The sequence below is a fragment of the Pimephales promelas genome, chromosome 1 (assembly GCF_988280905.1).
Source record: "Pimephales promelas chromosome 1, fPimPro1.hap1.1, whole genome shotgun sequence".
Classification (NCBI taxonomy): Eukaryota; Metazoa; Chordata; class Actinopteri; order Cypriniformes; family Leuciscidae; genus Pimephales; species Pimephales promelas.
The window spans coordinates 4,592,067-4,606,768 of NC_142769.1; positions in this window are offsets into that span (position 1 = coordinate 4,592,067).

Genomic DNA, 14,702 nt, shown 5'->3' on the forward strand with positions numbered 1-14,702 from the left:
TAATTAACAATGAGAGCTTAATAATTACAAAATTACAGATTTGGGTTAAGTCAAGACGTTACCCTCAAAACCACATGTTTGTTGAAGCCTGCCGTTGCTCAGAAAAAGAGAGGATCTCTTTTAACGGTTGTGATGAGTGTCATGAAGTATTGTAGTTATTAGTGTAAGATTGAGGACATCAGATGATATATTTTACAAACATTGTCCCTTGGTTTTTTTTTCATTTTCTTTTTGGTCATTGCACCAACCAACAAAGAACAGAAAACATATCAAATGTAAGCTGTGTTGCTCTGCAAAAACAAACACAAGTGTCAATTTTACATTATGGGGATTTTTTTTTTTATATTTTGGCATATCATAATCATTCCTTTCTACCATATTTCTATGCTTTCTTAATGCTTTATGAATATTAAAAAATTGGTACTTTTGGACATAGTTAAAAAACATTAAAGCCTTAAACATTAAACCTCATGCCATACATTAAAGGGATAGTTCACTTTGAAATTATTTTTTTAGTATGTTTTATCTTACCTCAAGGGCATCCAAGATGTCTTTGTCTCCACAGTAGTTTCAATTTTGATATTTTTAGGTCAAACCGTTCTTGTCTGTCAGTCATATAATGGAGGTCTATGGACACCACCTCACAGAGCATGCACAGAGAAGTCCAAATTAAACATGATTTAATGACTCGTAAATGTAAGTACAAACTGATGGCCTAAGACACGAAATGAGCGGTTTGTGTGAGAAAACGAACAGTATTTATATCGTTTTTACCTCTTGTTACCACGTCCAACTGATCTGAAGGGACGGGAGCCGGAAGTGATCTCTTGCGTGTCGTCACTCATTGTTTACACAGAGATTTCAGAAGTGTTCCCCTTCACTGTGAAGATCTAAACAAATTTAGATATACAGGAAATTGCAGACAAAGTTGATTTTTTTTTCCCGCAACCGCGCAAGAGATCACTTCCGGCACCCGTGCCTTAAGATCACTTGTACGTGGCTGTGGTTACAAAAGATAAAAACGATATAAATACTGTTCGTTTTCTCACACAAACCGTTCGTTTTGTGTCTTAGGCCATCAATGTGTACTTACTTTAACGAGTCATAAAATCATGTTTAATTTGGACTTCTCTGTGCATGCTCTTTGAAGTGGTGACCATAGACCTCCATTATATGACTGACAGACAAGAACGCTTTGACCTAAAAATTTCAAATTTGAAAATACTGTGGAAACAAAGACACCTACATCTTGGATGCCCTTGAGGTAAGCTAAAACGTATCGAAAATGAATTTCAAAGTGAACTATCCCTTTAATAACTTATGTGTTTATGCACCTGAGAGAGGATTGGTATGTAGTACAGACTTAACTCAACACCGCACATGTTGAGTCAACCCAAGCAAGCTGTTCTCATTACCTCATGTGGTTACAATGTTTGTCATCTCACTAATGGCATGTAGCAGCAGTAGTGTGCGGGGGAACCGCTTAGGATTAAGGTGAAGAATTGCTTACAAACCATTAAGCGGGGTCACCCCCATGTAACAACGACAGACACGCAGCATGAAAATCACGCAGGTCGTATTTAAAATGGGCTATAGACATAAAGACGTTTAACCTTTGGCTGAAGCCAGTCCTTTGTTGGGCCTGTCAATAATTGGTGAGTTATTTTTAGCTGGGCATGTGTGAGAAATTGAAATTATGAATATGCAACCCCACATGCATTTCAGTTATTCTTTGTTAGACATAAATAATGAATGGCTGGAGATGAAACATACTACTCAGTAAACGTCTTACAGCTGAAAGTGATTTTATAACCTTGTGCTGCTCTAGTTCACATGAAAAATCCCTGCATTTGTGTAACGGATTATCACATTTTGTATTTGAATCATTTTGCCATTATCTTGTTTATTTTTATTTTATATTTTTTTATTTTATTTCTCAGAATTGCAAGATTTAACCCTTTACCTGTCACAACCCCCCCCCCCCCCACCCCTTTTTGATAATTGACATTGAAATGCACTATACAAACTTAAATGGTTGTAATTCAAGAATGCTTTGGAATATAGACCTAAGTTTGGTCTTGTTTTAAAGAAAACAATCTGCAGATTATTAGAAGTGAAAACACTTCAAAAAATTAAAATATGAAAAAGTTATATATGTATGTATATTTTACAAAATATTTTTTTACTATAAAATTACTATAAAATGAAAGCTATTTATCTAACCAAGTTGTTTTCCAAATTTAAAGTTGATATCACAAAAATTGAAGTTCCCATGAGATTTTGTTTAGGCGTTATACCAAAAATAGCCACCGGGTGCCATAGAATTCCATTGAATTTAATTGTTTGCATTCTGCCATAACAAATTAATAAATTTCTCTCCAAATATCACTTCTGTCACTAAATATGGAACCTTGAGACTCAGACCTTTCTGACAATATGTGTTTTGTCAGGATTAGAAAAGTTTTTGACAATAAATTATGAAATGGCCAAAAGAGGAGGGGCCTAATAAAAAATACAGTTTCTATGGTAACGCAATGTTCAATTTCAAAACGGTTTTCACAGAATGAATTCTGAGTTTGTAAGCTTTCAAATGATACCTTATTTATGATAACTACTAAAATATGTGATATAATAATAATAAATATATTATATTTATATATGTATAATTTATTATACTTTTTAGAGGACTTCTTACCTTACTTTTTAAAATATAATTGTATCTTTTTTTATTGACGAATACTAATTATGTTTTATTACGAACTTTTAGCACGAAAAACCAAAGTTTCAATTCTTAAAAGTGTGTGCGTTGACTTTTTTGAGGCGCACTCTTGTCATAAATTACTAGTCATTCATAATTTGTAAGAAAAAAACAGCGCTAAAATATCTATTTAGGAGTCTTAGACCTTTCCAACGATATATAGTTTGTCATGACTAGATTAGGATTTAATAGTAATATAGTGAAGTAAGGTTGCCTGTATACGGGCAAGTGACGGTTAAGGGGTTAAAGTCAGAATTGCGTCATATAAAGTCGCAATTGCGGGAAATAAACAAAATTGCATGTTTATATCTCACAATTCTGACTTTATAAGACACAGTTGCAACTTTATATCATGCAATTCTGACCTTATATCTCCAACATATGTGTTATAAAGTCAGAATTGCGAGTCGTGAGAAAAAAAAGTTGCAATTACCTTTTTTAGTTTTTTTTCTATGACAGAAACAAGCTTTCATAGTACGCATCTATCTGTCAATAAATGGGAAAACAAACTTGCATTAACTTGCATTACTTATTTGAAAAAGTAACTCAGATATTTTGTTGTAAATTTAAAAGTAATGCATCTCTTTACTTGTTACTTGAAAAAAGTAATCTGATTACGTAACTCGTGTTACCTGTCATGTGTCGCCCCCAGCAGGTCAATTGCAGCATTTACAAAAGTATGTTTTTTTTCTTTCTTTTAGCAAAATTTGACAACATTTGAGTAGAGATACTCATAAACAATAGAGATAACCAATGCTAATATTTATGTAATTGAGTTGTCTCAAAACCTTAACTTCCTTCATTCTCCCTTACTTCATGGATACTGTAACCTTGAATTATGATTTGATGTTTTAACAATCACAAAATGGATTTTTCATATCAATACACGGTTTCTTCCTCATTTAGCACACTGACTTTAAGTTTAGTGTTTAAATTGCCATTATGGAGCAGTTGTTTTTTTTTCAAGGTCAGACATACTAGATATAGCTTGAATTGTATTTCTACATTTCTAAGTCTGCATCTAAACTGCAAATACAAATCAAACTATTTTCACTTTCACTTTATGCAATATTTCAGAATAACTTATAATGCCTTTCTAAAATAAACTGACCAGTAAAATGTCCACAAGGTGTCAGTATATGATAAAATGTAAAAATGCTCGTGGCTCAAATGATTGGGACTTCCAGATTGATTAATTGGTGAAAAAACCACTAGAAACAAATGATTATTATTATTATTTCATTGTTTACATCAGCATTATTCATTTTCAAATGACTAATTGTTGACTTTTTGATTATTTTGATTAGTCATATGAAAATGAATAGTGCTGATGTAAACAATGACATAATAATAATCATTTGTTTCTAGTGATGTGTGTTCCCTTGCAAAAAAGAAGAGTACTTCAATGTGCACTTGTAGTGTACATTTGAGAACTGTCCTTGCAAATAATATATCAATTGCATTAAAGGCCGCTTATTTATTACATTTTTTGATACACTTAAGTACACCTTTAAAAAGATAACTTTGTAATAATTTCAAAGCAGCCAACATTTTAAATCTCCCTTTGTTGCTGTGCCGTCACATAGACTGTGTCCGAAATCTCCCACTGCTCACTATGTAGTGGACTCTATAGTGAACTCGCCACTTTGTAGTGCTGTCCGAATGTATAGTGATGATTATTATACCCTATATAGTCCACTCAATGTATCCCAGAATGCATTTTAGTGTACAACCGATGGTCACTAACCCAAGCCCTACATACCATCATGCATTGCGCTGATCGTAAAAATGGGGGACAGGCGACAAGGGGAGAGCAGCGCGACAATACAAATTTGTCATACAAATATAAGTTATGTCTGTCTCGTTTAACTTATGATATGTCAACACAGTCTCATGAAAGTGCGTATCTATACCACGATTGTCATTTGTCGTGGCATTTATACGCCAAAAATGTTTTTTTGCGTGCATATGCTACGCACTGAAAACCCCCTGGGGTAGGTTTAGGGGGAAGGGGGGTGGGGAGTTCGTACTTATTATATGCCAAAAAGTGCGTATCATATGCACGCGAAAAACGTGTACCATATACACGCAAAAACTAGTTTTGGCGTATAAATGGCACGAGAAATGACATTCGTGCTATAGATACGAACTTTCATGAGATGTGTAGATGTGGCTCGATATGTAGTAGTTTTACAATTTTGTCAGACATGTATAAATTGCTTGTGAGCATGCGTTTAAATAGTGCGACATCAATGACATAATCAATGGCGCCGAGAGACGACCGAGTAGTGTCCGAAAGTGGTGTTTCTAATATGCTGGTGAGCTGTAAAAAAAATATTGATGGTTTAACTTAAAAAAATTAGGAACCTGGTTGCCTTAAAATTTTAAGTTGATTGAACTGGAAAAAGTGAGTTAATACAATGAAGTACATTAATTTAACCATCAGAAACTCAAAATAATAAGTTATCTCAACTAAATAAATTATTATAAAGTTGATTTGACAAAAGAAAATATGTTGTGATAACAAATCTTGAAAATATTTTTTACAGTGTATATAGTGCTCTACTCTCTACCGTCTGAGTAGTGGTTTGAGTGGAGATTTCGGACACACACTGTAAAAATGAATATGCTTTATCTAATAAAAAAATTGGGGCAACAGATTACAAGCAATATTATTAATAAAATTTTACAAATTAGAATTGAGTAATAATTAATCAAATGAATTCCTTAGAAGCTAACTATTTAAAATGAGTAAAACTTACAACAACAACCAAAAAACAAACAAACAAACATTTAAGTCACCATTATGGTGATCAGTGTTTGTTTTAGGTTTGTTTTAAAATTTTCTCCTTCCGTGATTCTGCTTGTTCATCAAGTGTCTTCAATGTTGGCAATATAAAATAAATAGTTCCTAATTAATCTTTGACATCTGTCTGTTAGTGAGATTTTTTTTGGGTGTAAACTTTACTCATTTTAAAGGTGAACTTTTAAGGAATAATTTGATTATAACTCAATTCTAATTTGTTAAATTTAATTAATAATATTGCTTGTAATCTGTTGCCACAATTCTATTGATTAGATAAAGCATATTCATTTTTACAGTGCAGCCGATATATAAAAGAAGAGAGGCTTACATCCGATGGATTTCGCAGAATATCCGACCCGGAAACTTCACATAGAAATAGGAATACTGGCCTTCAGATGAAACCCGGCGAGTGGATCATTGTAATATGTGATTACAACCCCTTCACACATGCACAGGCAATAAAAAAAGGATTCATTTTAGAAGAAAAGTTACATTTAGCACATAAATTGAATCTACAGGCTATTTAATTTAATTGCAGTTGACATGCAATTACGGAAACATTTAATTCAGTTCATACTATAATTATATTCTTTTAAAGTATATTGTTTTTCCACAAGGCTAGATTTCAGTCAGTTTTCTTTTGTTTTAATATTACTTCAACATATGCCTGTGCTGAATAAAGTAGAAGAGAGACAGACAAAAGGACAAGTCAAAAATTCAAGCCCGTCGTCTTTCATCCAGGACCCTGTCAGACTCTGTATCACACAGTCTTCACCTCACATTCCTCTTGCGAGTGAGCATGACCTGTTCTGCTCCACAGAGTTGGGTTGTGTCCATGCATAGGGTATTAAACAGATTCCCTAGGCAGTAGAAACACCCGGACACGCTGTCTGCTAATCCGCAGGAAGAAATGGAGAAAGTCTACACCCTATCAAAGGCTAAAACATAATGCTTGGATTTCACATAATGAGCAACTGCATGCCTTTTTTCCTTGTGATTACTGGCCACTGTAATGGGATTACTGTATACTCAATGCTGCCATTCAGATCAAGATGGAGCAGCTAATGAAGGAAAGGCAAAACTCACGTCCAATGTATATTAGACATGGGTCATGCATATACATCACCAATTACGGAGTCTCTATTCCCTACAGTGTCTGTTAATGGTCATGAAATAATTTTTCATGTAGACTGCTTGTTTGTGCATTTGAGTTATTTGCATACACTGCTAACAGAAAGTCGGCTTATTCTTCTTAATTGCATCCATGCATCCAGTGCTATGATTTAATGAGATCTGTGATTAATTACAATGAAAATAGCAAGCCCTCTGACAATGCGCACGCTTTCACTTATTTATTAATAAGAATTCCTTATTAGCATTTTCTTATTTATTTATTTTTTTTGGTGGTGGTGGGTTGTAATCACTTGACGAGATTATGTTGTATTAGATTTAAAGTGACTCAAAAGCATCAGTGGAAAACAAAAGGAAGTGTGTGTGTTGTCATGCGCTTTCACAGTCGGGAGGATTTAACTGTGGGAAAAACTCTTTCTTTCTCATAAGTCATTCATGCGAGATCGCACCGCTCGATTACCAGCTTAATATCAACCCGTAGGAAAGGAAATTCACAAAGGAGATCTCTAAAATATCTCAATTGCTTCTCTTAGACAGCAATGAGTTTAAATGGGCACCTTTGAGTCTCTTGCTTTTCTGAAAAAAAAAAAAGTAGAACATTCAACATGAGCTTCCTGTGATGAAAATCAAGCTTTTAATGCTGTTTATGTCTTTAAAACAGTGTAAATTCATGCCATGTCACCAACTGTCACATTTGTGTGAACTTTTATTGCTACACATATACTTTGGAGAAACATCTAACACTTCATATTGTGGAAAATAAGTCAAATAAATCATTGAAATGTCAATAATAGAAAAGTAAATTCATCTGACTTTTACATTCTCTCTTATGTGAGACAAAATATGGTTGAAAGAATACAAAACAGTGGCTGAGTGTAGCCACAAAAAGAAAAATGCATAAAATCCTTAATGGAAGAGGGAGCACATGCAGTAATATACATTTATCTCAATGAGGGGTGCATAGCCGCAGGTAAAGTGTAGGAATCCGAGCATAAACGTAATTTATTGTTAATTAGAGATTAAGAAGGAAACTGCCACATCAACGTCTGTTATCCTGCAGGAAATCTTTAAAGAGAGGAATCACTCTCACTTATATGAGATCAGGGTGATGGAAATCATTACATGGCAACCCGCAGTGAGCAATCAATGCAGTTTAAAAAGCCATGATACCATGTGTGTAAAATAAATGGACTATGGGGGGGAAATGTGGCGACTAAGGCTGTCATATAATCAGGTAATCAGAGCAAGGACAATTTAACAAATTTTTCTTGAATTGATTCTGAAAGAGATAATGTTAAAGGTGCACTATGCAGAACCCCCAAGGATTCTGCGTAGGACACCTTTATTTGAGTCTTCATTTATCATTAATTTCCCCCTGTAATCATAATTTGCTTGAAAATGAATAAAAGTTGTTAGCATTTTACTGCCTCTAGTTTTTAAGGGGAACTTGAAAATGGTTCCCTGCGTCGATGACGCTGTTGGGGAACGATGTACAATTCCACCATGCTGAGGGGAGTGCATGCCAAATTATTATTATTATTATTATTTTTATTTACAATAGCTGACGCTTTCATCCAAATCAACTTTCAATGCTATATATGTCAGAGGTCGCACCCTCTGGAGCAACTAGGGGTTAAGTGTCTAGCCCAGGGACACATTGGTGTCTCACAGTGGATTCGAACCCGGGTCTGGGCATGTGTCTTATCCGCTGCGCCATCACCACCCCAATTATGGCTGTGACAAACATCAGAAATGGCAGTTTCAATGAAATGCCAAAAACACTCCCCCTTCTGGTCTCACACAAACTATAAGCCTCAAAGAGGCCTCCAAAACAACGAAGGCCTACCAAGGCCGCTTAAAGGCTTGGAACCAACAACTTCATTGGAAGGAAGTTGCTGGTTCTGACTGTAACCTCTATTCCCTGAGAACATGGAACGAGACACTGCATCGCTGGTAATGCCTCAGGGATGCCTACTGAATAGTCCCTTCTGACGATAAGTGCACTTTTCCACTTTTCCACTACACAGTACCAGCTCGACTCGACACGGCTCGCCTTTGTTTGGTTTTCCACTGTGTAAAAGTTGTACATGTATCTGCTTTCGGGTACTTTTTTGTATCACTTCCAGCGAGGTTCTGAGCGAGCTGAGGCGATACTAAAAAGTGACGTAAAAACAATGCCGACTGCTGATTGGTCAGAGAGAATCGTCACCATTCACTGCGTCATCATTGTATGCGCCAGATGGAGTATCCAGAATATCCTCGCCATGTTTAAATAGTTTGGCCAGAGATAGTTACTAAACTTACTACTACTATTATTATGGCAACTCGGAGGAATACGCCGTCAAACAAGGAGGTGCATACTTTCCTTTGTTTGTTTGCGGAAGAGAGGATCCTGCGAGAGCTTGATGGGGCAACGAGGAACGAAAAGCGACCGGGTACTATTTGTGGCGGTACTGTCTGCAATGGAAAACGGAGCGAAAAACGAGCCGATTCGAGTTGAGTCGAGCTGGTACTGGTAATGGAAGAGCGCCATAAGTGGATGACATGTACTTCTGAGTCACACTAATAGTGACTTCGGCTGTCGCCGGTCAATACAAGTGCCGTGATTGGATTAGCTTTCAGACACCGGTTCACGTTCCCCAATAGCGTCACCGACGCAGTGTCTCGTTCCCTGTTCTCAGGGAACAGAGGTTACAGTTGTAACCTAGACGTTTTTACAAATATATTGATCTCCATTTAATGAAACCTTCAGGTGGTCAGGTGTAGGACTGAATGCACATGTCTGACCGTGTCAAAACATAAAGGGGTCATGGACTGGCTTTTTAAATTTTATTATATTGTTGTCTGAGGTCGACTTATGATGTTCGCTTGGGTTTTGCATTCACAAACATCAAAATGAATAAGTAACAGGCTATTTTGTACACAAGTTTTGAACCTAGCTGAAAAACGCTCGGTTTATATGGACGTCTCGCACTGAAGACTTGGGAAGTAAATTCTGCTGTGAGTGGATAGCAGTTTTGCATATTATAATGAGTTTCAACTCACCCGTCAATGCACTTGGGGGAAATTGTTTTGAAAATGTCCAATGTTGTAAAATGGCAACCGGAATGGCAGCTTTTATTGGACTAACAAGGACGTTTTCAGTTCTCAAACTTACAGGATATTCCTATAATATGATGACCTCTTAGATGTCAAAAGCTCAAGGAAAATTTGATTTCTCAGTTCATCACACCTTTAACAGAGACACTCACTAAAATGAAAAATGAGTGGATAACAAGAACCAATAGACATAATCTAAAATCCTCCAGTCTTCTCTGAAAAAGCCTGCTTTTATACCCCAGGCATTTATTATACCTGAGTCTGGGTTTGATTGATCGATTTAAATTAGATTAAACCAAGCAAACATAGTCACCATATGTTAAAGTTTATTGCTGTCACACCAAAAATTAAAGCACACAATGGATAGTAATGAAGTATTCACAGAGAAATAGAGAAAAATGTGCCTAGAAAAAAAATCAAATGGCTGATTCTGCTTCAGCTTGGTGCACATCAACAACAGATTTCATGCAATACATGACCTCTAATTTCCTCTCTGGGGTGTCAGTATTTGAAAGCATCTCAAAGCTTTCTGACTGTCCCATATCACTGGCTAATCATCACTATGGCACCAGCACGGCATGTTCCATCATTCGCTGATTTAATCAAATTCAGTGTGATATCTGGCAGAAACCAGGAAACATGCGGTCTCTGTACAAATTAATCATCATTATGAGTCAGTCCTCGGAACCTGTTAGTCTCTTATTTTAACAGCAATAGCAATGTATTGGTAAATTTTATTTAAAAAAGAAAGAAAGAAAAAGAGGATAAATATAAGCCCACCTATTTCGACAGCCCAGACTGTGAGCATGAGTGTCACCGAGTGGGTGTTAACAAGGGAGTGTGAGATTCCTCGTCCTCACTGCACTTGTGAAGTTTACACGCTGCAGTCTGATGTGACAGGCCTCCTTAATCACCTTATGGGTTGTACTACACCACATCAGTGTAAATACCATCCCACTCAGGGAGATGACACCATTCAAAGACAGACACCGCAGAAATATTCTTATCTTGCAAATTAAAGGTTGTATCTGTCATTTCAGGCCCAAACAAAGATGATCACATTCATCTAATCTTTCCTAACGATCCACTAGCTGCCCGCCCCATTTGGGCCCATAGCTGTGCCAGAATAATCTTAAAGGGATACTCCACATTTTTGGGAAATAGGCTCATTTTACCTCTCCTCCAGAGTTAAACTGTTGGGTTTTACCGTTTTCTAATGTATTCAGCCGATATTTTGATGTTTAGAAGAATATCAGTAACCAGACAGTTTCTGGTCTCATTGACTTCCATAGTATATTTTTTTCCTACTATGGAAGTCAATGAGACCAAAAACTGTCTGGTTACTCATAGTCTTCTAAATATCAGAAAATCGCCTGAATGGATTTGAAAACGGTAAAACTCAACCGTTTAACTCTGGGGGAGTGGTAAAATGAGCCCATTTCCAAAAAAAGTGGAGTATCCCTTTAAAACCAGCTGAGATTTATTTGGAATTAGTATAAGTCACTTCAGATAAATTCAGGTACACTGTAAACAATATTTTCAAGATTTGTTATCACAACATATTTTCTTTTGTTAAATCAACTTTATAATAATTTATTTAGTTGAGATAACTTATTATTTTGAGTTTCTGATGGTTAAATTAATCTACTTCATTGTATTAACTCACTTTTTCCAGTTCAATCAACTTAAAAGTTTAAGGCAACTCAGGTTACTTACTTTTTAAGTTAAACCAACAATATTTTTTTACAGTGTAGTAATCACAACAATTTTTCTTTTGTCAAATCAACTTAAATAATTTATTTAGTTTAGATAACGTATAATTTTGAGTTTCTGATGGTTAAATTAATCTCCTTCATTGGATTAACTCACTTTTTCCAGTTCAATCAACTTAAAATTTTAAGGCAACCAGGTTAATTACTTTTTTAAGCTAAACCATCAATATTTTTTTACAGTGTATGAACAAGTTCTCATGAGCTTGATGATTAGGTCATTCTAAACCACACATAACCAATTATGAAAGGGTACTGTATGACCACTTAAGCAGTTTTTTATACATATTTATATTTTTTTTCTCTGTTTTTTAGTGATATTACATAGATTGTACTTTTAAGGTGCAAAATATCTTTCTGATATGATTTATCTTTGTTTGTTCCATTTTTCATCACAAAAAAATAACAAATTTATTTCCACTATATCACTTTGGGGGGAAAAGTCAAATTTATAGTGATTATTGATAGATGAAAATAATGAAATGCTGTTCTGTCATGAAAACTCTCGGAGGGTCTGGCTCTCTGTTCTTTCTTTTGATATATTGCATGTTCAGATATTCATAATACAATACTGGGATCCATGAAAAATAAGTTTTACACCAGACACTCTTTTCCCAAATAGCGAAGCTTCATCTTCCTTCCAAAAGATGTCACTTTAGCTCTTTAAAGCTCCACTTTTCCATATGAGGGTTATTTAACTGATGCTATTTAAATCATATTTTGCCTTCCAACCAGTTGTTCTATCACAGCTTAATACAAATCTTAAGTGCAGTTGTTCTCATCTGAACAAAATGAATGAGACTACATTAAGGAAATAGATAAATACAATGGGGTCTCTTTAAAGTCAAGTAAACTTGCACTTAATCTCCTCTTTCACTAGAGATCCAATCAAATTTCTGCTATCAAAGTTACAGATCTCAACAAAATCTCTCTAGACCAATTATTTGATCTGCTATCCACCCCTATTTTATATATCTATACTCTTATTGCATTTAAACAATTGTCTTTTTTAAATTCTGAATTTATTTATTTATTTTAAATCTGAGAAAAAAGTTGATGCAGAACCCTGTAAAGCCATACACATGAAATAATAATCAGAAGAAAATACATTCTGAAAAGTTTATTGAACAAATGCTCTAATCTAATTTTGAAACTATTTAATACATCAAGCTCATTTAGTATTATATAGAAAAACCATTGAGTAGGGGAAAAAAACACCTACATTTTATTCAGAGGCCCAAACAGAGCTAAAATATGTAATTTAGTGCAGCTGATGAGATCTTTATAAAAGTACAGCAGACTGCTTCAATAGAATTAAATATCAGATGTCACTCTCTGAAGACTACAATTACAGCTTTTAATATAATTTCATTATTTAATATTATGTATCTGTATTATTATTCTTTATTAGTATTCATAATCAGTTGTATTATCTTATGAAGTTTAAAATGCATAAGTTAGACAATAGATTGCATGGACTGTGTTTAAAGGGTTAAGTGTCATTCGCTCAGTTATGACATTAAGGGTCTTATCTATATAGCGAAACGATTGGCCATTTCAAAAATAAATAATTTTTTTTTAAGTTTTATAAGCAAAAATGGTCGCCTTGCTCTGTTCTGTGATGCGTGTTCGTGACTCTCCAGTTCGAACTCGTTCATCAAAATGAACAAATCTTTTTTTGAGTCATTTACGTTCATTCGACGAACAAAATGAACAAAATGACTCGAAAAATGAACGAGTTCGAACAGTAGAGTCAAGCAAGGCGAGCATTGCTTATAAAGCTTAAACTTTTGTATTTATTTTTTAAATGAGCGATTGTTTCGCTAGATAAGACCCTTATTCATCGTCTGGTGTCGTTTAAAGCCCTTTGAAGCTGCACTGAAAGTGTCTTTTGGACCTTGAACCGTTTGGTTCCCATTGAAGTCCATTATATGGAGAAAATCCTGGAATGTTTTCATCAAAAACCTTAATTTCTTTTCGACTGAAGAAAGAAAGACGTGGACATCTTGGATGACATGAGTGAGTAAATTATCAGCAAAAGTTGTTTTTTTTTTAAAGTGAACTACTCCTTTAACTTCCCACAATAAAAAAAAATCTCATTAATTCAATTTATATACTGTAGCTTAGGTATGTAGAAAGCTAGCCTTACTATAAAAATCTTATGGTCTCGGAGGCAGCACCATAATCAAATATTAATTTTCCACATATCAAGTACAAAGTTTGTGCATGTTATTTATTTTCATCTTCTGTGTAATGACACACCTCACAGTTCCAGTTCAATTTTGAGAGCAACAGTTTGTTGAGTGTGAGTTTACTGAGAAATCATGTACAAGAGTAAAAAAAAAAAAACAGAGTCAAGCGAGCGCTCCGTACAGAAATAAACAAATCTCTTGTGAGTATGTACCTGCAGGATGTTTTTGTGCACCGAGCCATGCCGAATCCAGCGAGCCCAGAAAGAGAGCGAGCAGGGAATCCATGTTTCAAACCAGGATTGTGCCTTTCTGATGCTTGACTGGTGGACAGCACTATCTGCACAGTTATGCCTGTCACAAACCTTACGTTATGTGAATTCATTCCGGATTTAATCAAATTAGGATGTAGGGTATCAAAACTACATCCTAACATTTCTACCTGATGATTCAGGTAACATACTCTTGTACATTCATGCATAAATGTTCTCACCCAAAACAAGCACGCATACCAGCAGATGTTCAGGAGTTGTGATTTAAATTCTGAGCTCAGACAAATCTATTAGCAAAGCACTCTAAAAAGGGATAGAAAGTAATCTGTAGAATGCAAATCTAATTGAGAAAACCTGCAGCCTGAATAAAATAAATTAGACTAGGTACAAAGGTTAGCTGATTTGAATAATTCATTCCCATTAGCTTGCTGAACCAAAACAAACCCGTCCCTGATCTCTAGTGATAAAGCAAATTCATTCTGTCTGAAATGTACAAATACTCTTTCTTTTCACTACACACTTCACATAAAATGACAAATCCATCCTCTGCCCACACTATACTTAATTGCTAAAGCTGATTCGATTATTCACACATGCAGGATTAGTTTGTTTAAATGAACCCTTTATAGACTAACAGGAACGGCAATCCTCCAGAACTTCTGGCTTTATGAAAGGTTC